Source organism: Pan troglodytes, chromosome X (genome assembly GCF_028858775.2).
Source record: "Pan troglodytes isolate AG18354 chromosome X, NHGRI_mPanTro3-v2.0_pri, whole genome shotgun sequence".
Lineage (NCBI taxonomy): Eukaryota > Metazoa > Chordata > Mammalia > Primates > Hominidae > Pan > Pan troglodytes.
This window is the reverse complement of record NC_072421.2, coordinates 578862-603682: the sequence shown is the minus strand read 5'-3', so window position 1 is coordinate 603682 and position 24821 is coordinate 578862. Positions and strand designations below refer to the sequence as shown.

General features: G+C 39.1%; 1 long non-coding RNA gene across 1 annotated transcript in view; it reads left to right on the top strand.

The window, feature by feature from the left end:
• The first annotated feature begins 4783 nt into the window (after nucleotides 1-4783).
• The window catches only part of LOC112207723 (uncharacterized), a 575632-nt gene continuing 555594 nt past the window's right edge, over nucleotides 4784-24821 (top strand). The window contains exons 1-2 of the long non-coding RNA XR_008542105.2: nucleotides 4784-4945; nucleotides 15147-15262. This is a non-coding gene — a long non-coding RNA (uncharacterized LOC112207723). The remainder of the gene's footprint in view (nucleotides 4946-15146; nucleotides 15263-24821) is intronic.

The following is a 24821-nucleotide window of genomic DNA, read 5'->3' as shown; positions in this document are numbered from 1 at the left end:
AGTTTCCTTTCTCCATCATTGTGACAAATTCATTGGAATTAATTCAATTAAACCTGGGGTCAGCTTTGAAGAGATTTATTTAGCAGGTAAATCTGTTTTGTACATTTTGAGGGAGTTCTGAGTTTCCATAGTCAAAAACCACAGATCAATTTAACCAACCTTTATGGAATATCACCTATGGCCCAAAGACCCTTTAGCTACAGTGATGGTCTACAAAAATATAAAGTGTAATTCTTGCAATACAGGAGATTAGTAATAATGGTAAATATAATGATGATGACACCATGAATAGCTAACATTTATTGAATGCCTTTCTATTAGTCAGGCACTTTACTAAGTATTTTAATCCTCCCAACAATTTATGAGGTAGGGATTATAATAATTCCCATCTTATAGTGAGGACACTGAGGTTAGGAAATTATCCTAGCCTAAATGTTAAGTATAAGCATGAATAGAAAGGTGTTATCAGCCTATAAGACATTCCTTTATGAGTGATACAAAGTCCTATATAAATTCAGAGAAAAGAAAAGTGGTTTTTAGAAATTCTTGATCAGTGAGTGTGAAGCATGTGGTGGCCCGGTTACTGTTTGGTTGCCCATCAGTCCTCCCTCTGGGGGTCAGCACCCCCTTACTTTGGAAGAATTGTTCTCCTTTTCACTGTAAGGTTCTTTCTGGCTATGCGATGGGGCACATTGCCTCAAACTAGCCCTGTTCCAGTCTTTGAGAACCTTGAAATTGGAACCAAGGGAAGAGGATTGCCTCTTGAATGGTAATTCTCTAAAATCTAGTCTGAGGTGCTGGTGCCTAATCCCTGGGTCTGTGGAAGGAGCTGGGCTGTGAGAGGGGAGAATGATGTTGATGTCAAGAGAGAGGCAGGTGCTAGGAGCAGAGAGATGGAGGCCTGGAGGGTTTCTGGGCTTCTCTGAGGCTTAGGGTTTGGATCATTGTCTTTGTTACTGGAACAAAGGATTTACCATACCTGCTCTTCTGGGAATGAAACTGTCCTGCTTTGCAAAATAAAGTGTCATTAGAGATCTTAAAAACCCCACACCATAGACAGGTGCACAGATCCGTAGAAGTGTTAAAGTTCTGTCTGTTGGATGCTAAGCCAAGACTCTTAAGTATGTTCTAAAGAGAAACTGGTGTGTGTAGGCTGTGCACTCCCAGGGAGATAAAAAGGAACTTTATGGGTTGGGCTTGGTGGCTCCCACCTGTAATCCCAGCACTGTGGGAGGCTAAAGTGGGCAGATTGATTGAGCTGAGGAGTTCGAGACCAGCCTAGGCAACATGGTGAAACCCCATGTCTACAAAAACTACAAAAATTAGCTGGGCGTGGTGGCATGTACCTGTAGGCGGGAGGATCGCTTGAGCCCAAGAGGGAGAGGGTGCAGTGAGCCATGATTGTGCCACTGCACTCCACCTGGGTGACAGGAACTTTATGGGGAATGGGATCTTGGAGACTGAGTAGAGACTAGAGGAAAAAAAAAAAAACTACCTCCCCAACTGGCCACACTATTCTTTTAAAAAAATGTTAATTGACAAATTAAAATTGTATGTATTTACGGAGGTATAATGTGATGTTATGATATATGTATACATTGTGGAATAATTAAATCCAGAGAATTAATAGATTCATCACCTCAAAACCTATCTTTTTTTGTGGTGAGAACATTTGAAATTTATTGTCTTAGCAATTTTGAAATACACAATACTTCATTGTTAACTACAGTCACCATGCTGTGCTGTAGATCTCAACAAAATGTATTCTTCCTGTCTCAACTAAAACATTGTACTCTTTGACAACATTTCCCCATTCCTCTCACCCCCTCCAAAAACACCCATTCTTTATGTTGAAGAGAATGGCTAAAAAGTCCCAGCAGGTTTCAACTGACGGCTTCAGTGGTTGTCCCATCGCACTTCAATGTTATTAATAGAAAGGGGAGGGGCAATACATAATTCAGACAGGCAGAAAGTACCATTGTAACCACTTTCCTGACTTCACAGAAAAAGTCCTCTTGTTTTCATCTGTAAAATGGGAACTGCGTGAATACCATTCTTCTTTTCTTCAGCCTCCAAAGAAAAAACAGATGCAAAGCCTTTTATCAATTGCAAAACAGTATACAATGTGTGTTATTACTCACAGTTGTCTTACTGTGACCAAACACTTTATAAGCCTGCGGCAAGTCAGCCTTACTCTCAGGAAGTGGACAATATTTGGGGAAGGAGAAGCAGCAGGATCTTTCAGGACAGTAGCCTTGGTGGGTCCAAAAATTCCTTGAGCGAAATGGGAGACAAAACTTTCTTCCTGCTTTGGGGTTTATCCTGTTAGTCTTTTCTCTCTTCACTCCTATTTTCTATGGAGAATTTCCTGGTTTTGGAGTTTGGGTGTGTTTTATGGAGAGGAGGCAGAACATCTTTAGCTCCAGCAGAATGAAAGGATACATGCAAAGGAACCTAGCACAGTATGTGGTACCCAGTTCCCCTTTAACGTGGCTCTATTCATTCACTCCTGGTAGGGCATTAATAAGGGATTTAGCCCCCTTCTATTGAAAACGATTAATTCAGGGAAGAGTTCAGGCAGTGTGGACAGATACAGTGTAGGCCAAGCCTGTTTCTAAGGCAGGAGCTGGGTAGGGAGGGTGAGAAGGGCGAGAAGAATAGGGAAATATGTGTCGTCTGTGTTGCTGCTGTTGCAACCACCACAACAAACAAACAAGTGAAAAAAAAAAAAAAAAAGAATTGTCCATACCAGAAAGTGTGCTGTTTTGGAGGAGGCTGGGGAAAGTGTGGATGGCTCGAGTGGGTCCTGTTGGATTGAAGTCTGACAGTGGTGATTCCCTTCAACAAATGGTCGGGGTGGGAGGGTACACACACACACACACACACACACACACACACCCCACACGCAGCGCCCAGCCTCCGATTTCAGCGCTGGCAGGAGATAGCCATTCTTAGCTCGCCTTTCCAGGGTTATTTTTGGCTGAGGCTGTTCGCTGATGGCAAAAGGTTTCAGCCCCCTCCCAAATCCCTCCCCGTTCTAAAGAGAAACTGGTGCGTGTAGGCTGCGCACTCCCAGGGAGACAGGGAGACGGGCCTGGCGCCGGAAAGGAACCCGGACTCTGCCCAAAGTCTCGCCGCCCGCCGGCTGTTTTCTGGCGGAGGGTGTGCCCCGGAGGGCGGCGATCGCGCGTGAAGGCTGGGGCCAGGCGCGGGTGCAGGCGTCACCGGGGTCGGGCTAGCAGGCCCTGGAATCAGGCTTTTGGGACACCCCGAAAGTGAGTCCAACTTGGGGAGAAACTGAGGGCACCTCGGGCGGTCTGGCAGCGGAGAAGGTGGGCGGGAGAAAACTTTACAGGAAGGCAGAAGCAATCTCCGCCGAGGGAGTCAGCGAGCGGCCGCGCGGAGAGGAGGGGCGGGCGGTCCCCAGGCGGGCGGGCGCAGGGCGCCGACCTGCCGGAGAGGGGGCCCGGGCCCGAGGCGGAGTCCCGGCGCGCGGCCAGGCTGGCGGAGGCCCCCGGCAGGCTGCAGATTCCCTCCGGCCCCGGGAGCCGCAGCAGGACCGGCCAGGAGGCGCCACGGAGGGGAGCCCCATCCCGGTGCTGACAGTGCCCACCGCGCCCTACGAGGACCAGCGGCCGGCCGGCGGCGGGGGTCTGCGGCGACCTACCGGCCTCTTCGAGGGCCAGCGCAACTACCTGCCCGACTTTATCCAGAGCGTGCTGTCGTCCATCGACCTGCGCGACCGTCGGGGCTGCACCACGGTGGTGGGCAGCGACGGCAGGTACTTTAGCAGGATGGCCATCGAGATCGTGGTGCAGATGGCCGCGGCCAACGGGGTGAGTGTCCGGATGCCCCTCGCTTCCCGCCGCGCCGCCGCCACGCCCTCTCCTAGCCCTTGTCCCCCTGCTGCCTCCGGGCCCAGCTGGGAGGCCCCTGCCCGGCCCCGGCTTTGCTTCCTCACTCCCGCGTCCTCACCCTCCAGCGCCCCACTCCCGCCGCGCTCGCAGCCTCCCCGGTGCACCCCGGACACTGGGTTCTATTAGTACCCACCGCCCCCAAAAGCCTTGAGGGGTGTCCGTCATTCCTGGAGCCACTCCGGGCGCCCTGGACTCTTCTCCGACTCTGCACACATCCCACACCTGCTCATTTTTCTTTCGGACATTCTCTTACCCGGCCCTGTAGATTCCGAGGCAGCTCCCAGTTTTCCATATTGTTCCCAACGCGTTCACTGCCCACAGTCCCCACACAAACTTCTTTCCCAGGCTCACAACATAGTCCCTCTGCCCCGTGCCCTTTTTGCAATAATCTGCCAGTCCCCTAAGTCTTAGCTCTGCCTATTTAACAGTAGTGGTGTCTCAGAACACACACACACACACACACACACACACACACACACACACACACACACACGCGCGCGCGCGCACGATCCCTGACATATTTGGCAAGAGTAGGCCCTGAAGGTTTTTAATATTTTGGTTCTTTAACCCAGTGGAATTACTGAATGATTTATTTAATTAGGGTAGGGATGGAGTGGATCCATTTGTTTGATGCTAAACAGCCTGAGCTCGCAGTTCCCAGGGGGCATATCTCTAAATGGTCTGAAACGAGATTTGCAGTGGTTTTCTTAATGCAATTCCCAACTTCTCTCCAAATGCCTTTTGACATTTGACAACATTTCATGCCTCTTCCCCTTTCGCTTTTCATCCTTGTTTTCTCTCCCTTCTCCCACGACCTCGGTAGTCTTCTGCAATCCAGATTCTCAGACTTCGGGTTTTTCTCCCTCTGCCCCTTTCCTCTCTGTCCTATAACTAGAAGCACCTTTTGGCATAGACCCGTATCCCAGTTTCCTCTTTCCCAGGTCCAGCAGCATCTCAAGGACATCTACAAGAGGGATACCTAACTTCAGGGGTCTCTGAATGATATGTGGGAAACATCGTCTAAAAAAGTAATTTTATCCTTATTCATGCAACCAGACCCACACTCATAGAACTTTTCTTTAAGGGGAGTGTCTTGCAGATGTATAAATGAGTGTTAACATCTTTAAAGGCGAAACTGAACAATTCCCTGGCATTTGAATTCCCTCCTTCCTTCCCAACCCTCTCCTTTTCATTTTCTCATTTATTATTAAAAACATTTTTAAAGGATCTCCATGCTTCATATTTATCTACTATAATTCCTCCTTCTCGGTGTTGCAGGGATGGGGAAAGAGGATTTTTTAAAAAACACAATAAAAAGCAATTGGGAGAAACAGGGCCAGTGGTGTTGGGGTGGGTAGTGGAATTGTGATTTTTGACTCCAGTAGACAATGATGCTGGATATATGGGGTTTGATTTCTCTCTGGCTTCTCACTTGAGATTGATGAAGTTTGGCTAGAATCAGGGAGTTGAAGAGAGGTTGACAAATGGTCTTTCACTCTTCTCTGACAGGCTGTTCCTGTGGAGTGATGGAGAATAATGAGCCTTGGGAGAGCTATGGGAGCTCTCATACTCCTTCCCGAGCCAATTTTTTAGGGAGTGAGAGAAACATGGCCTGTCCAATACTTGTTGTGGGTCAGGATATTTTTGAAGCTACGGTTGTTGATTTGCATGGGAAAATTATTATGTCTTATTATTTCTTGTCCCACTTTACCATAAGGGCTCCTCAGCTTCTTACTTCAATGGGTCTTCCATGACAAACACACTTTATTAACTCTAAGAGTGGAATTTATTTTAACAGATAATTAGCATAGGTCAATATATGCTTAAAATAGAGTCAAATTAAACCTACTAGCTGTTATAAAGGACAGATGACAAAATCCACATAGAAGCATCGACTCTTAAATAATCTGAAAGTACTACTTCTAAGAGGGGCGGGCATGGGTGAAGGGAATGGTGGACATGTTTCAGAATTTCAAACGCCAACTTTAACCAATCGTTTCCTCATTTTGTTCACCTTCTTGGGGGCTTATGCTAAAGTGAAGTGAATAGCCATAAGGCTGGCTTCAGGAGAAAGGTGGTCTAAAAGAACTGGATAATTATAAGCAAAATTGGTCTCGAATGATTGAAAATTGATGAGAATGTGCTTGTCTCCTGATTTGGCATCCTGAGTTAGACTCAGGAATACTGAACATGGATCCCAAAGGCTTTGGTCTTTTTTGATATCCTATTGGATAATCATAAGCAGGCTAGAAAAATAGGAAACTAGAATTTATTCTCTTTGAACTGACAAATCTGACCAGTGGGCTGCATTCTCTATATCTGAAAAATCTTGGTTTTGATTGAAAAAGTTAATTTTACAAAGCAATTTTCTTTTTTTAAATTAAATTTCATTTTTTTTGAGACAGGGTCTCACTTTGTTGCCCAGGCTGGAGTGCAATGGTACAGTCTTGGCTCACTGTAGCCTTGACCTCCCCAGATTCAGGTGATCTTCCCACCTCAGCCTCCTGAGTAGCTGGGGCTATAGGTGCACACCACTACGCACAGCTGATTTTTGTGTTTTTACTACTCATAGGGTTTCTCTGTGTTGCCCAGTCTAGTCTCAAACTCCTGATCTCAAGAGATCTGTCTGCCTTGGCCTCCTAAAGTGTCATGAACCACCATGCCCAGCCTACAAAGCAATGTTCTGGGAAAAACTACAGTTACTCTTTGATTATGTAATTGCTGGAGAAGAAAAGCATGGCATTTCTAAAATGATGAACTATATTACTTATATTTTAATATCTCATAAAGTTTGAAATAGACATTTCAAACATAAACATGTATAAAAATTTTTATAAATTAAAATATAAAATCAAAAACATTTTACAATGATTTTATTATAAAATTACTATAGAATCAAAAACATTATAAATTTAAACAACTTTTTAAAAAATTTATTTTGGGATTTCCCATGGAGTGATGGAGAATAATGAGCCTTGGGAGAGCTATGGCAGCTCTCATACTCCTTCCTGGGCCAACTTTTTAGGAAATGGGAGAAATATACCCTGTTCAATGTTTATTGTGGGTCAGGATACTTTTGAAGCTATAGTTGTTGATTTGCTTCAAACTTTAAAAAATTATTATAAAATTATGGGATGTAAAAAAATTTATTATAAAACTTTGAAATTTTCAAACTTTCAGGAAAGCAGAGAGATGAGATTAATGGCACTCACAGGCAAGCATAGAACAAAGATTGTAAACATTTTGCTATATTTGTGTCATGACTATTTTTTGCTTGTGTTTGAAAGTATATTAAAGAAAATGATATTTTACCCCTAAATTCTTTAGTACAGATTTCTAAAAAAATAAGAACATTTTCCTGTATAGTTACAAAATCATCTTTTCAAACAAAATAAAAAATGGCTTTTTTATATCATTTATTACCCAGTCCACATTCAGATTTCCTCAATTATTATGAAATGTCCTTTTATTTTTTGAGACAAAGTCTTGCTCTTTCACACAGCCTGAAGTGCAGTGAAACAATCATAGCTCATTGCAGCCTCAAACTCCTGGGCTCCAGTGATCTTCCTGCCTCAGCTTCCTGAGTAGGTAGGACTATAGGTGCACACCACCATGCCCAGCTAATTTATTGTTTTTGTAGAGATGGAGGTCTTACTACGTTGCCCAGGCTGGTCTCAAACTCCTGGCCTCAAGTGATCCTTCCAGCTTGGTCTCCCTGAAATATCTTTTGTGGCTGGTTCGTTCAAATTAGTTTCTTCTAATCAAGGGACACACATTGCATTTGATTATTTAGCTCAAGACTTTTTTAACCTGGAAAATACCCATACTCTTTGTTTATGTATTTATTTAGTGAAATTGACTTGTTGAAAAACTAGTCAGTTGTCCTGTAGAATATTTCCCCTTCTGGAATTTTCTGGTTGCTTTTTATGGTGTCATTTAACTTTTCACTCTGTTTTTTCCTGGTTAACTGGAAGTTAGTTCTAAAGGCTTTTAGGCCTGCTATAACAAAATACCAAAAACTGGATGACTTATAAAGAACAGAAATTTATTTCTCACAGTTCTAGAGGCTAGCAAGTTTAAGATCAAGGAGCATGTGGTTTTGATATCTGGTTAGGACCAACTTTCTGGTTCATAGATTGGCCTTCTTGCCACTATGTGGCTTCTCCCACATAGTGGGAGAGACTAGCTAGCTCTCTGGGGCCTCTTTTATAAGGGCACTAATTCCAATCATGAAGCCTCTGTCCTTATGATCTAATGACCCCCTAAAGGCCCCACCTTTTAATACCAGCACCTTTGGGGTTAGGATGTCAACATATTAATTTTGGGAAGACATACACGTTCAGCCCATTGCAAGGTTTAGTTAGATTCAGGTTCAACTTCTTTTTTTAAAGACTATTTCATAGGCAATAATGTGTATTCACATCCCATCATTAGTGATGGTGAGATGATCGCAAGGTTAGGGTGATCACTGCCTATCTCCTCTGCTATATTCCCCCTTGGGTCAAGCCAGTAGTCTGTGACGTGAACTTTGTACCATGTGTATATCCAGTTATATTCTGTATCAATAGTTACTTGATTGTTTTAGCATTTATTAATGATCCTTGCTTGAGTTGATTATTTCATTAGGGGTTTCAAAATGGTGAATTTCTAATTCTCTAATTCTATCTACATGTTTTAGCTGGCATTTTTCTATAAGCAGACCATTTTCTTCACAACTGGGTTATTTGGCTACCCTGAAACATAGTTCCTTCCGGGAAGGCAGAACATATGTTTATTTCTGTCTTTTAAAAATTACTGGTGTTTGGAGTGAAGATTAGGTGAGTTAACTACCTCCACAGGTGACAAATGAATTTTGTTTTGTCTCACTTTTGCTTTTTTGAATATCACTGTGGCTGCTTGGATTTTTATATTTAATTTGAATGGATTAGGGAATAAATGAGAAGATAGGTTTTATCTGTTTCTGTAGTTTTTATGTGGCTGTGTGAACTTACTTTTAAAAATTCCCAGAAATATTTTAATTCCCCTTTAAAGGTATAACCTATGTCATACTATAAAGCAAAAGAAAAACCAATCATGTGAAGAGTAAATAGTATCGTTTAAACGAATTGTGGTTAAGCTTAGTTTGTAACTAATTAGTTTTTTATTTTCTTTCTACTTTTATCTGCTTCAGAGCCTCTTCAGTGGTTTAGATCTTCTATGTGTCAAATTATTCTAATCTCTTAAAAAGTTTAAGAGCTAAAATACAACACAATGACTACAAGAATGCCTTTGTCCTTTTCTGGGTAGGTACACCTAAGGCAACTTCTTTTTCTCTTCTTTGTTCTCTTCTTCTTTCTTATTCTTAAATCATCTTCAATATTGGACAGATGACAGCACTATGCCTGCCTCAAGATGTTTCTGACTTTTTCTTTTTCTTTTTTTGAGATGGAGTCTTGCTCTGTCACCCAGGCTACAGTGCAGTGGCACAATCTTGGCTCACTACAACTTCTGCGTCCTGGGTTCCAGTGGTTCTCCCAACTCAGCCTCCTGAGTAGCTGGGGTTACAGGCATGCACCACCACGCCTAGCTAATTTTTTGTATTTTTACTAGAGACGGGGTTTCACCATGTCGGCCAGGCTGGTCTTGAACTCCTGACCTCAAGGGATCTGCCTGCCTTGGCCTCCCAAAGTGCTGGGATTACACGTGTGAGCCACTGCGCCCGGCCGTTTCTGACATTTTCTAAAGTCTTCTTTCTCTGGAGATGACATTATATAATAGCACTGTTCAATAGAAGTTTCTTTGATGATGGAACTGTTCTATAATCTGCATTGTCCCAGCCACTAGCCATATGTGACTACTGTAACACTTGAAATGTGGCTAGAGCAACTGAAGAACTGAATTTTGCATTTTACTGAATTTTAATTAATTAAAATAGAAATGCAAATAACCATAAGTGGTTAGTAGCTACCATACTGGACAGCAAAGATCTATAATTCAGCATTTAAAATCGATTTTGTTTTGTTTTCAAAAATGGAGTCAGACTGTTACAACCCAAAAGAACTGTAGGTTAAATTAAGGTAAATCACCAAATACTACATACACATTTGGGAAATCCAAACCAGATTTTTTCATGTGATAACCACACCCTCTTTTGACTTTAGCCTTGGAGGTAATGGAGTATGGCAGAAAAAACCCTGTATCAGCAGCTGGAAGACTCACCTTCTTTTCCTAGCTCTGCCATATATTCACCAAAAGAGTCAAAGTCCATTCAGATGGTTGAGGGGCCTTGGAATTTTGTTTTTGGTTTTCACATACAAGTTGGAGGGCAGATGCGTTAGCCTCTTGAAATACCCAGAAACCACTTGTTTCCTCATCTAAAAATCAGGTATGACAGGATCATTTAATTATCCTGGAAATCAGATGAAGCACTGCATATGAAAGCACTTTGTAACATCGATAGCACTGGGAAATGTAAAGACCTTTTACTGAAATATAAAGGTGTATGGTCAACTGAATATATCTCAGATAGTTATGATTTGACTGTATATATTGAATATAACCTGTAGTGGGCCCCTTGGTAAACAGCTTACAGTTTTGTTGCAAGTTTTAGCCAAGAGAAAATTTATTTGTTGACTAGTCATGCCCTTTATTGGCCACATGATGAGCAGCAAAGATATTAACACACAGTGCACCTTGCAGAATTCAAGAATGTCTCAGTGTCTTGTGAACTAGGAAGCTGAAATGCAGTGGTATGCAGAAGGCTGGCTCAGTAGGAGCCTTGGGAGTGTCCTCCAGATAGATGTTTGTGCAGGTTGTATTTGATTCCAGTTGGCCATGAAAAGCTGGTTGCTCTAAAGAATGAGAATATACTTGGTTTTGCGTTTACTAGAACTATCTGGGGAACAAATCTTGGGGTGGAAGAAAGAAGGGAGGGAGGGAAAGCTGTGCTTCAATACCTAGGGCTTCTTTCCTGGAATGGATCTGAGAATCTGGGATTGGGTGGCTAATATCTCATCTCTAGAAGGGAGAAAGAACTGGGTGGTGATGGCTTTGTATTTTCTATTGGAGTTCACTACAGAATAGGTGAATGGAATGGGCTGCTATGATCCAGACATTAGGGAGGACAGGTTTGTGATACATTAGAAAACTTGAATGAGCCCTTCTATGATTCTCCCTTCCCTCTTTCTGCTTCCCGTTCTTAATCACCATCCGCAGGTTGTGGAATTAGCAAATCTATTATGTGAGCAATAGCAAACTTACAGGAGCCCTTGGCTCCATCTATCTCCCTGTTTGTGTCAGTTCCTTCTGGATGCTTTTAGTCTGTGGTCTTCATTCACTCTTTTTTTATTGGGAAGTAAAAGGAGTGGGACAGATTATGAGAACAGCTGGGTCCTCCCAGTTGCTGGGGTGGTTATTTTAAGCTTTGTTTAATGTGTCCAGAGACCCAGATGGCATTTTTAACTAAGCTGCTTTATTAAATCTTGTGATAAAGCATAGTGATGTTTATTGAAAAGGCAGACACGCATCAGCAACATTATGCGTGAAACTTGCTCTAAGAATTTTCTATAAAACATCTGTTCTCTTTGAGCCTTTTGTGAACTCTGGAAGTTTGCTAGTTTCTATACAGACTTGAGGACAAGAAGTTGGAACCCACTTTTGGAGATGTCCAAGCATAGGTATTGGAATCATTAATCCTAACCCTCTCAGTTTTAAGGCCCCGGATACCCTTCTGTTAGACAACAGTAACATGAGCAAGCACTGTAATAACCTTTAAACAAGATTATTTGGAAATAATGGACAAGAAAAATTAGTATAAATTGTTGGGGATTTTAAAATTAAAGATAAAAAGCTAGGGCTTCAATGACCTGTGCCAGCCTATAGCCTTAAGAGTCAATTTGCAAACACTCAAGATTTGGCCAATATGCCTCTACTACTTCTACTTAACACAGTCAAAGGGAAATTTTTAGATTCTTTCATCTGATTTGACTCTCTTAGTTACGAATAAGAGGATATCTAGAATATATATGTGACTTGTTAAAATGAAAATCCACCTTCTCTGAGTCTTCAAATATCTTTCATATCTTACATTTTTACATCAACTTTTGATGTAAAAGTTTTACATCAACTTTTGAAGTCATGTCCGTAGTTGTATGAAAAGAAAAATTTCAGGAACATTCAACCTCAAAAGTTCTTTTTCTTAGTCTGAAGTCGTAGAAGCATTTGACTTTTACTTTCTCTTTTTAAGTTTGTACTAGTAGGTATTTTGTATAAATATAATATTTAGTTATTGCCTTTGTATTCTTTTTCTCTAGTAAACATCCTGGTTTTTAGCTATCAATATGTAGTTTTACATTTAGGGATTTCTAATGGAAAGAGAAAGGAATCTGAAATCAGAGGACGAGAGTTTATTCTACTTGACCAAACACATACAAAATACTGGAAGGAGAGTTTTACAACAAATATTTAATATCTATGACATGTAAAAAGTTTTTTGCAATCAAGAAAATTCAAACAATTCAATACAAATATCATCAATAATAACACATGAACAGGTGGCCAACCTTATTAATAACCAGAGAAATATAAATTAAAACAATCCATCAACTTGTAAAAAAGATGAAATTACCCAGAGTTGGTGTAGGTGATGGAAAATTGTCATGTTTGTATACTGTTCATAGAAGTTAAATTGACATAACTTTTTGGTCAGGCAATTTGGAAGTATATATCTAAATTAATAGAGTAGTTTTCTAATAACCTGGGAATCTCTTAATCTAAGAAACTTTACTGTAGATTTTTCTAGAACAAATGTACAAACATCTGTGTACAAGGGTACTCACTGCAGCATTTTGCTAAGGAAAAACTCAGAAAAAATCTATATGTTCAACAGAGAACAGGTACATAATTTATGACACAACTGCACAATATACACCAGTAAAATAAAGGATATAAATTTATATGTAGTATGAAAAAGATGTGAATGATAGCTTGTTGGTGAAAAACAGCAATGACTGGAATATTGTGTGTAACGTAATCCTGCTTTTCTGTATATAATGTAGGCATAGAAAATAGGATTGAAAGGACATACTCTAGTCAACAGTGTATATAGCTTGGGTGGAGGGGGTGTATAATGGGGAAGGAGAGTCCCTTTTCCTATCTATTCCATATACATCTCTGGATTTAAAAGATCATACATGCATATGCATTACCTTCAAAATTAAAATGATAAAGACAAAAGGAGAAGCTTTGGATTTGAATCATGATACTACTGTTTGCAACTTCTATGACCGTGGGGAAGTCGCCTAGCCTCCTGGGGTTTATTTCCTCATTTATAAAAATAGGGAAAGTAATAATACTTGTCTACGTATCTTCTAGGGTTGTTAGGAGGATTGAATGTGATAATGGGTTACAGCATTATGAATTATTTATTCATATAACACAATTATTATAAAAATATTTTGCTCTGATTAAAATAAAAGAAGGACGAGATCGTGTGTGTTTTTCAGTCCCAGTAGCTTTACTAAACAGAAAGCGCCTGCTGATGTGGTGATCACAGTTGCTTTGGTGCAGCTTCCTCTTGACTTTTGGCATTTCTCCATGCTGCTAGCTAAGGCTGAGGTGGCGACTGTGGAAGGTGTGATCTCCTCCCCCTCCCAGCACACATTTGTGTGCATACTCACACTCATGCACACACAAACACACACATGCACACTCTATCACAGTACATGAGGTGGCAGCAGCTGCTCCGGCATAGACTTTCACACAACATAAAGGGCTTTTTTGGTGTGGTCTGTGCATTATTTCCTGTTAAGCATGAGCTGAGTCAGTGCCATGCTTTTCCATCTGAAACCTTTCTGAGCCTCAGGCTGTGTTAAGAGCAAACCCTCTCCCCTCCAGGCCCACCCCATGGCCCTCTACTGAAGCCAGATCATAATCTGCTCATTTCATGAGGATTTTCAAACCGAATGGACTGGGCCATGTGAGAGATCACTGAAAGGAACAGACCAAGCAGAGGCTAAGAGACTCCACGCTAATCTGCTGAGTGATCTGAAAATGCACAGCTGTGGGAGCTCACGGTGCTTTAAAGTACTTTGGCAGGATGTTTGTTCAGGGGGCCTGTTCCTGCAGCCCTGCTGAATGTTTGGTTAGGAGGCATAATCATTTTTTGGACAGGATCTCCCAAATGTAAAGTGATAGATGCTAATGTGGAATATAATACAGAAGATCCAGCTTGGATGTCATAAATAACAATAAATTGTTTAATCTTGCTGAGTTGTAAATCTACGATTGCCAGAGGTCTTTAGTTCACTGGAACATAGTATGGGGGCAGGGGCACTTAGCAAATAGGCACTTATTATTTTCCAACCAGACAGAAACTGGTCTGATGGAATTTATCTAAAAAGGCATACACATGTATTTTAATTAATTGTGACAGTTACTCAGAGAAAACACATGGCCCTAAAGAGGCTGAGGGGTTTTATTGTTCTACCTATAAATGTATATGTATATTCACCTATATTCTACCTATGTATAAGTAAGAGAATGAGTTTTTGTTTTGGGGATATATATTTATACGTATCTATACAGATAGATATACACATACTTAATTTCTGTCTACAAATTAAGGTGCAGTGCCAAATGGAAAGTATTTTTAAACATTTAGATAGCTTATTCTATAGCATATGTGTGCATATAGCCCCCCAATAAAGCTTTGTCTCTTTTCTGGATATATTTAACAAGAGGCTAGAACAGAGTCCAAAATGTCAGAAATGTTTGAACATTCCATAGAAATGAAGGAGGTGTTTCCAAATGATCTATGTTTCCATGGCAATAAATAGAACTTGTGCTGCGTCGGATGGGTCAGGAGTAAGGAATATAAACAGTGTAAGTACGACTATTCCAGGCAGAAATCTACCTTGTAAGAACAGCTTTGTGCAGTGAGCCCAACAACATTGATCAGTTAGCAGTCCGGTTCAGTACAACATTGATCAGGTAGCAAGCCGGTTTGGCAGTGCCAGTCGGAGACACAGATGGGGACAATCAAAGAAGATGCAGGTCAGGACAAGGATGCAGACATGCACCTGTCACTACCATGGACTTCAGCAGCTTCTTAGTGAGCAGGTTTATGATCAAAGAAGAAAGACATCGTTGATATGTAAGCATGTTAAAATTAATTTGCTGTTTAGTTATTAGCAAACTACATCCAGTTTTTAGTTTTTAGGTTTTTTTTTTCTTTTTTCATTTTTGAAAAAGGTTCTTGTTCTGTCATCCAGGCTGGAGTGCAGACGTTATCCAAGCTCACTGCAGCCTTAAACTCCTGGGATACGTGGAACCTCCCACCTCAGACTCTCAAGAAGCTGGGACTACAGGTGCATGCCACCATGGCCAGCTAATTTTTCTTATTTATTTGTAGAGATGAGGTCTTGCTGTATTGCCCAGGCTGCTCTTGAGCACCTGGCAGTATAGATATTTCCATGTTTATATAGATGGCGGTGTAGATATTTCCTTGTTTATGTAGATGGCGGCATAGATATTTCCATGTTTATAGAGATGGCGGTGTATATATTTCCATGTTTATAGAGAAAGCGGTGTAGATATTTCCATGTTTAAACAGACAGCGGTGTAGATATTTCCAGGTTTATACAGATAGCAGTGTTGGTATTTCCATGTTAATGCAGATAGCGGTGTAGATATTTCCATGTTTATACAGCTCGCGATGTAGATATTTACATCTTTATACAGATGGCAGTGTAGATATTTCCATCTTCCTACAGATGGAAGTGTAGATATTTTCATGTTTATACAGATGGCGGTGTAGATATTTCCATGTTTATATAGATGGCGGTGTAGCTATTTCCTTGTTTATGTAGATGGCAGTGTAGATATTTCCATGTTTATAGAGATGGCGGTGTATATATTTTCATGTTTATAGAGATGGCGGTGTAGATATTTCCATGTTTATAGAGATAGCGGTGTAGATATTTCCATGTTTATAGAGATAGCGGTGTAGCTATTTCCATGTTTATAGTGATATCGGTGTAGATATTTCCATGTTTATACAGACAGCGGAGTAGATATTTCCATGTTTATACAGATAGCGGTGTTGATATTTCCATGTTTAAAGGGATAGCGGTGTAGATATCCCCATGTTTATACAGATAGCGGTGTAGGTATTTCCATGTTTATACAGATAGCGGTGTGGGTATTTCCATGTTTATACAGATAGCGGTGTAGATATTTCCATGTTTATAGAGATGGCGGTGTAGATATTTCTACGTGTATAGAGATGGCTGTGTAGATATTTCCATGTTTATACAGATGGCAGTGTAGATATTTCCATGTTTATGGAGATGGCAGTGTAGATATTTTCATGTTTATAGAGATGGCGGTGTAGATATTTCCATGTTTATAGAGATATCGGTGTAGATTATTCCACGTTTATAGAGATAGCGGTGTAGGTATTTCCATGTTTATAGAGATAGCGGGATAGATTTCTCAATGTTTATACAGATGGCTGTGTAGATATTTCCATGTGTATACAGATGGCAGTGTAGATATTTCCATGTGTATACAGATGGTGGTGTAGATATTTCCATGTTTACACAGATTACTGTGAATATATTTCCATGGTTTTACAGATGGCGGTGTAGATATTTCCATGTTTATAAAGATAGCGGTGTAGGTATTTCCATGTTTATACAGAAAGCGTTGCAGATATTTCCATGTTTATAGAAATAGCGGAGTAGATATTTCCATATTTATACAGAGAGCAGTGTAGGTATTTCCAGGTTTATACAGATAGCGGTGTAGATATTTCCATGTTTATACAGATCATGGTGTAGATATTTCCATGTTTATACAGATAGCATTGTAGATATTTCCATATTTATACCGATAGCGGTGTAGATATTTCCATGTTTATACAGATCGCGGTGTAGATATTTCCATATTTCTACAGATGGCAGTGTAGATATTTCCATGTTTATACAGATGGCGGTGTAGTCATTTCCTTGTTTATGTAGATGGCGGTGAAGATATTTCCATGTTTATAGAGATGGCGGTGTATATATTTCCAAGTTTATAGAGATAGCGGTGTAGATATTTCCAAGTTTATAGAGATGGCTGTGTAGATATTTCCATGTTTATACTGAAGGCGGTGTAGATATTTCCCTGTTTATACAGACGGAGGTGTAGATATTTCCAAGTTTATACAGATGACTGTGTAGGTATTTCCATGTTAATGTAGATGGCAGTGTAGTTATTTCCATGTTTATAGAGATAGCGGTGTAGATATGTCCATGTTTATACAGATAGCGGTGGAGATATTTCCATGTTTATACAGATAGCGGTATTCCTATTTCCATGTTTATTCAGATAGCGGTGTAGATATTTCCATGTTTATACAGATAGCATTGTAGATATTTCCATGTTTATACAGAAAGCAGTGTTGGTATTTCCATGTTTATACAGATAGCGGTGTAGATATTTCCAGGTTTATAGAGATAGCGGTGTAGGTATTTCCATGTTTATAGAGCTAGCGGTGTAGTTATTTCCATGTTTATACCGATGTCTGTGTAGATATCTCCATGTGTATACAGATGGCAGTGCAGATATTTCAATGTTTTTACAGATGGCGGTGTAGATATTTCCATGTTTATACAGATAGCGGTGTAGATATTTCCATGTTTATAAAGATGGAGGTGTAGATATTTCCTTGTTTATGTAGATGGCGCTGTAGATATTTCCATGTTTATAGAGATGGCGGTGTATATATTTCCATGTTTATGGAGATAGCAGTGTAGATATTTCCATGTTTATAGAGATAGCGGTGTAGGTATTACCAGGTTTATAGAGAGGGCGGTGAAGATACTTCCCTGTTTATACAGATGGTGGTGAAGATATTTCCAAGTTTATACAGATGACTGTGTAGGTATTTCCATGTTTATACAGATGGCAGTGTAGATATTTCCATGTTTATAGAGATAGCGGTGTAGATATGTCCGTTTATACAGATAGCGTTGTAGATATTTCCATGTTTATACAGATAGCGGTGTTGGTATTTCCATGTTTTTACAGATAGTGGTGTAGATATTTCCATGTTTATGCAGATGGCGGTGTACATATTTCCAAGTTTGTAGACATGGCGGTGTAGATATTTCCATGTTTATAGAGATAGCGTTGTAGATATTTCCAGGTTTATACAGATAGCGGTGTAGATATTTCCATGTTTATACAGATCATGGTGTAGATATTTCCATATTTCTACAGATGGCAGTGTAGATATTTCCATGTTTATACAGATGGCGGTGTAGTCATTTCCTTGTTTATGTAGATGGTGGTGAAGATATTTCCATGTTTATAGAGATGGCGGTGTATATATTTCCATGTTTATAGAGATAGCGGTGGAGATATTTCCATTTTTATATAGATAGCGGTGTAGATATTTAAATGTTTATACAGATAGCGGTGGAGATATTTCCATGTTTATACAGATAGCGATGTAGATATTTCCATGTTTATACAGATAGCGGTGTAGATATCTCCATGTGTATACAGGTGGCCCTGTATATATTGCCATGTTTATACAGATGGATGTATAGATATTTCCATGTTTTCACAGATGACTGTGGATATATTTCCATGTTTCTACAGATGGCGGTGTAGATATTTCCATGTTTGTAGAGATAGCGGTGTAGATATTTCCATGTTTATAGAGATAGCGGTGTAGGTATTTCCATGTTTATAGAGATAGCGGTGAAGATATTTCCATATTTATAGAGATACCTGCGTAGATATTTCCATGTTTATTCAGATGGCAGTATAGATAATTCCATGTTTACACAGACAGCGGTGTAGATATTTCCATGTTTATACTGATCGTTGTGTAGATATTTCCATATTTATACAGATAGCGGTATAGACATTTCCATGTTTTTACAGAGCGCGGTGTAGATATTTCCATGTTTATACAGATAGCGGTGTAGATATTTCCATGTTTATACAGATTGCGGTGTAGGTATTTCCATGTTTATAGGGATAGCGGTGTAGATATTTCCATGTTTATACAGATGGAGGTGTAGATATTTCCATGTTTATAGAGACGACTGTGTAGGTATTTCCATGCTTTTACAGATGGCGGTGTAGATATTTCCATGTTTATACAGATAGCGGTGTGGTTACTTCCATGTTTATACAGATAGCAGTGAAGATATTTCCATGCTTACAGAGATGACTGTGTAAATATTTCCATGTTTATACAGATAGTGGTGTAGATATTTTCATGTTTATACAGATGACTGTGTAGCTATTTTCATGTTTATACAGATGGTGGTGTAGATATTTCCATGTTTACAGAGATAGCCATGTAGTTATTTCCATGTTTATACAGATAGCTGTGTAGACATTTCCTTGTTTATAGAGATAGCGGTGTAGATATTTCCATGTTTATACAGATAGCAGTGAAGGTATTTCCATGTTTATAGAAATAGCGGTGTAGATGTTTCCATGTTTATACAGATGACTGTGTAGGTATTTCCATGTTTATACAGATGGTGGAGTAGATATTTCCATGTTTACAGAGATAGCCATGAAGATATTTCCATGTTTATACAGATTGCAGTGTAGACATTTCCATGTTTATAGAGATAGCGGTGTAGCTATTTCCATATTTATAAAGATAGCGGTGTAGATATTTCCATGTTTATAAAGATAGCGGTGTAGATATTTCCATGTTTATAGAGATGGCCGTGTAGATATTTCCATGTTTATACAGATGACTGTGTATATATTTGCATGTTTATACAGATGGCAGTGTAGATATTTCCATGTTTATAGAGATAGTGGTGTAGTTACTTCCTTGTTTATAGAGATAGCGGTGTTGACATTTCCATACTTATAAAGATAGCGGTGTAGATATTTCCATGTTTGTACAGATAGCGGTGTAGATATTTCCATGTTTATACAGATAGTCGTGTTGATGTTTCCATGTTTATACAGAGTACTGTGTAGATATCTCCATGTTTATACAGAAGGCGGTGTAGATATTTCCATGTTTATAGTGGTAGCGGTGGAGATATTTCCGTGTTTATACAGATAGCGATGTAGATATTTCCATGTTTATAAAGATAGCGGTGTAGATATTTCCATGCTTATACAGATAGTCGTGTTGATGTTTCCATGTTTATACAGAGTACTGTGTAGATATCTCCATGTTTATACAGAAGGCGGTGTAGATATTTCCATGTTTATAGAGATAGCCATGTAGATATTTCCATGTTTATACAGATAGCTGTGTAGACATTTCCTTGTTTATAGAGATAGCGGTGTAGATATTTCCATATTTATACAAATAGCAGGGTAGTTATTTCCATGTTTATACAGGTATAGGTGTAGGTATTTCCATGTTCTTACAGATCGCGGTGTAGATATTTCCATCTTTCTACAGATGGCAGTGTAGTTATTTCTATGTTTTTACAGATGGCTGTGTAGATATTTCCATGTTTATACTGATGGCGGTGTAGATATTTCTAAGTTTATAGAGATGGTGGTTTAGATATTTCTGAGTTTACAGAGATAGCGGTGTAGATAATTCCACGTTTAGAGACATGGCGGTGTAGGTGTTTCCATGTTTATCGTGATAGCGGTGTAGATATTTCCATATTTATACAGAGAGCGGTTGAGATATTTCCATGTTTATACAGACAGCGGTGGAGATATTTCCATGTTTATAGACATAGCGGTGGAGATATTTCCATGTGTATACAGATAGCGGTGTAGATATTTCCACGTACAATCAGATGGCGGCATAGATATTTCCATGTTTATACAGATAGCGGTGCAGATATTTCCATGTTTATACAGATAGCGGTGTAGGTATTTCCATGTGTATAGAGATAGCGGTGTAGATATTTCCATGCTTATACAGGCAGATGTGTAGATATTTCCATGTTTATAAAGATGGCAGTGTAGATATTTGCATGTTGATAGAGATGGTGGTGTAGATATTTCCATGTTTATACATATGACTCTGTATATATTTCCATGTTTATACAGATGGCGGTGTAGATATTTCCATGTTTATAGAGATAGCGGTGTAGATATTTCCATGTTTATACAGATAGCGGTGTAGATATTTCCATGTTTATAGAGATATCGGTGTAGAAATTTCCATATTTAGGCACATAGCGTTGTAGATATTTCCATGTTTATTCAGATGGCGGCGTAGATATATCCATGTTCATACCGATAGCGGTGTGGCTATTTCCATGTTTATACAGATGGCAGTGTAGATATTTCCATGTTTATGCAGATAGTGGTGTAGATATTTCCATGTTAATACAGACAGCGGTGGAAATATTTCCAAGTTTATACAGATACTGGTGAAGATATTTCCATGTTTAAACAGCTAGCGTTGTAGATATTTCCATGTTTTTCCAGATAGCGGTGTAGGTATTTCCATGTGTATAAACGGTGTAGATATTTCCATGTCTATACAGATTGCTGTGTAGATATTTCATTGTTTATAAAGATGGCAGTGTAGATATTTCCATGTTTATAGAGATAGCGGTGTATATATTTCCATGTATATACAGATAGCGGTGTAGATATTTCCATGTTTATGGAGATATCGGTGTAGATATTTCCATATTTATACAGATAGCGGTGTAGGTATTTCCATGTTTATTCAGATGGCCGCATAGATATTTCCATGTTCATACAGATATCGGTGTGGCTATTTCCATGTTTATACAGATGACAGTGTAGATATTTCCATGTTTGTACAGATAGTGGTGTAGATATTTCCATGTTTATAAAGATAGCTGTGTAGATATTTCCATGTTTATAGAGTTAGCGGTGGAGATATTTCCATGTTTATACCGATGGCGGTGGAGATATTTCCATGTTTATGCAGATAGCGAGGTAGATATTTACATGTTTATAAAGATATCGGTGTAGATATTTCCATGTTTATACAGATAGCGGTGTAGATATTTCCATGTTTATACAGATAGCGGTGTAGATATTTCCATGTTTATATAAACAGCGGTGTAGATATTTCCATGTTTATACAGTTAGCGATGTAGATATTTCCATGTTTATACAGATGGCGGTGTAGATATTTCCATGTTTATACAGATAGCGGTGTAGATATTTCCATGTTTATACCGATGGCGGTGGAGATATTTCCATGTTTATACTGCTAGCGGTGTAGATATTTCCATGTTTATACTGATAGCGGTGGAGATATTTCCAAGTTTATACAGATAGCAGTGTAGGTATTTCCATGTGTATAGAGATAGCGGTGTAGCTATTTCCATGTGTATACAGACAGCGGTGTAGATATTTCCATGTTCATAGAGATAGCGGTGTAGATATTTCCATGTTTATACAGATAGCGGTGTAGATATTTTCATATTTATACAGATAGCAGTGAAGTTATTTCCGTGTTTATAGAAATAGCGGTATAGATGTTTCCATGTTTATACAGATGACTGTGTAGTTATTTCCCTGTTTATACAGATGGTGGTGTAGATATTTCCATGTTTATACAGATAGCGGTGTATATATTTCCATGTTTGTACAGATGGCTGTGTAGATATTTCCATGTTTATAAAGATGGCAGTGTAGATATTTCCATGTTTATAGATATGGTGGTGTAGATATTTCCAAGTTTATACAGATGACTCTATATATTTCCATGTTCATACAGATGGCGGTGTAGATATTTCCATGTTCATAGAGATAGCGGTGTAGGTATTTTCATGTTTGTACAGATAGCGGTGGAGATATTTCCATGTTTATGGAGATATCGGTGTAGATATTTCCATGTTTATACTGATGGCGGTGTAGATATTTCTAAGTTCATAGAGATGGTGGTGTAGATATTTCTGAGTTTACAGAGATAGCGGTGTAGATAATTCCACGTTTAGAGACATGGCGGTGTAGGTATTTCCATGTTTATAGAGATAGCGGTGTAGACATTTCCATATTTATACAGATAGCGGTTGAGATATTTCCATGTTTATACAGATAGCGGTGGAGATATTTCCATGTTTATAGACATAGCGGTGGAGATATTTCCATGCTTATACAGATAGCGGTGTAGATATTTCCACGTACAATCAGATGGCGGCATAGATATTTCCATGTTTATACAGATAGCGGTGCAGATATTTCCATGTTTATACAGATAGCGGTGTAGGTATTTCCATGTGTATAGAGATAGAGGTGTAGATATTTCCATGCTTATACAGGCGGATGTGTAGATATTTCCATGTTTATAAAGATAGCTGTGTAGATATTTCCATGTTTATAGAGATGATGGTGTAGATATTTCCATGTTTATACAGATGACTGTGTATATATTTGCATGTTTACACAGATAGCAGTGTAGATATTTCCATGTTTATAGAGATAGTGGTGTAGATACTTCCTTGTTTATAGAGATAGCGGTGTAGACAGTTCCATACTTATAAAGATAGCGGTGTAGATATTTCCATGTTTATACAGACAACGGTGTAGATATTTCCATGTTTATACAATCAGCGGTGTCGGTAATTCCATGATTATAAAGATAGCGGTGTAGATATTTCCATGTTTATAGAGATAGCGGTGGAGATATTTCCGTGTTTACACAGATAGCGATGTAGACATTTCCATATTTATAAAGATAGCGGTGTAGATATTTCCATGTTTATACAGATAGGGGTGTTGATATTTCCATGTTTATACAGAGTACTTTGTAGGTATCTCCATGTTTATACAGATGGCGGTGTAGATATTTCCATGTTTATAGAGAAAGCCGTGTAGACACTTCCTTGTTTATAGAGACTGCGGTGTAGACATTTCCATACTTATACAGATAGAGGTGTAGATATTTTGACGTTTATACAGGTATAGGTGTAGATATTTCCATTTTCATAAAGATCACTGTGTAGATATTTCCATCTTTCTACCGATGGCAGTGTAGAGATTTCTAAGTTTATACAGATAGTTGTGTACATATTTCCATGTTTATACAGATAGCGGTGTAGATATTTCCAAGTTTATGCAGATAGCGTTGTAGATATTTCCATGTATATAAAGATAGCTGTGCAGATATTTCCATGTTTATACAGGTAGCGGTGTAGTTATTTCCATGTTTATAGAGATAGCACTGTAGACATTTCCATGTTTATAGAGATAGCAGTTTAGATATTTCCATGTTTATACAGATTGCTGTGGAGATATTTCCATGTTTATACAGACAGCGTTGGAGATATTTCCATGTTTATACAGATAGCTGTGGAGATATTTCCAAGTTTATACAGATAATGGTGTAGATATTTCCATGATTATACAGATAGCGGTGTAGATATTTCCATGTTTATAAAGATAGTGGTGTAGGTATTTGCATGTTTATAGAGATAGCGGTGTAGATATTTCCATGTTTATACAGATGGCGGTGGAGATATTTCCATGTTTATACAGATAGCGGTGTAGATATTTCCATGTTTATACTGATAGCGGTGGAGATATTTCCAAGTTTATACAGATCGCGGTGTAGGTATTTCCATGTGTATAGAGATAGCGGTGTAGATATTTCCATGTTTATACCGATGGCGGTGGAGATATTTCCATGTTTATACTGATAGCGGTGGAGATATTTCCATGTTTATACAGATGACAGCGTAGGTATTTCCATGTCTACACAGATCACGGTGTAGATATTTCCATGTGTATAAAGATGGCAGTGTAGATATTTCCATGTTTATGGAGATTGTGGTGTAGATATTTCCATGTTTATACAGATGACTGTGTATATATTTCCATGTTTATACAGATGGCTGTGTAGATATTTCCATGTTTATAAAGATGGCAGTGTAGATATTTCCATGTTTATAGATATGGTGGTGTAGATATTTCCAAGTTTATACAGATGACTCTATA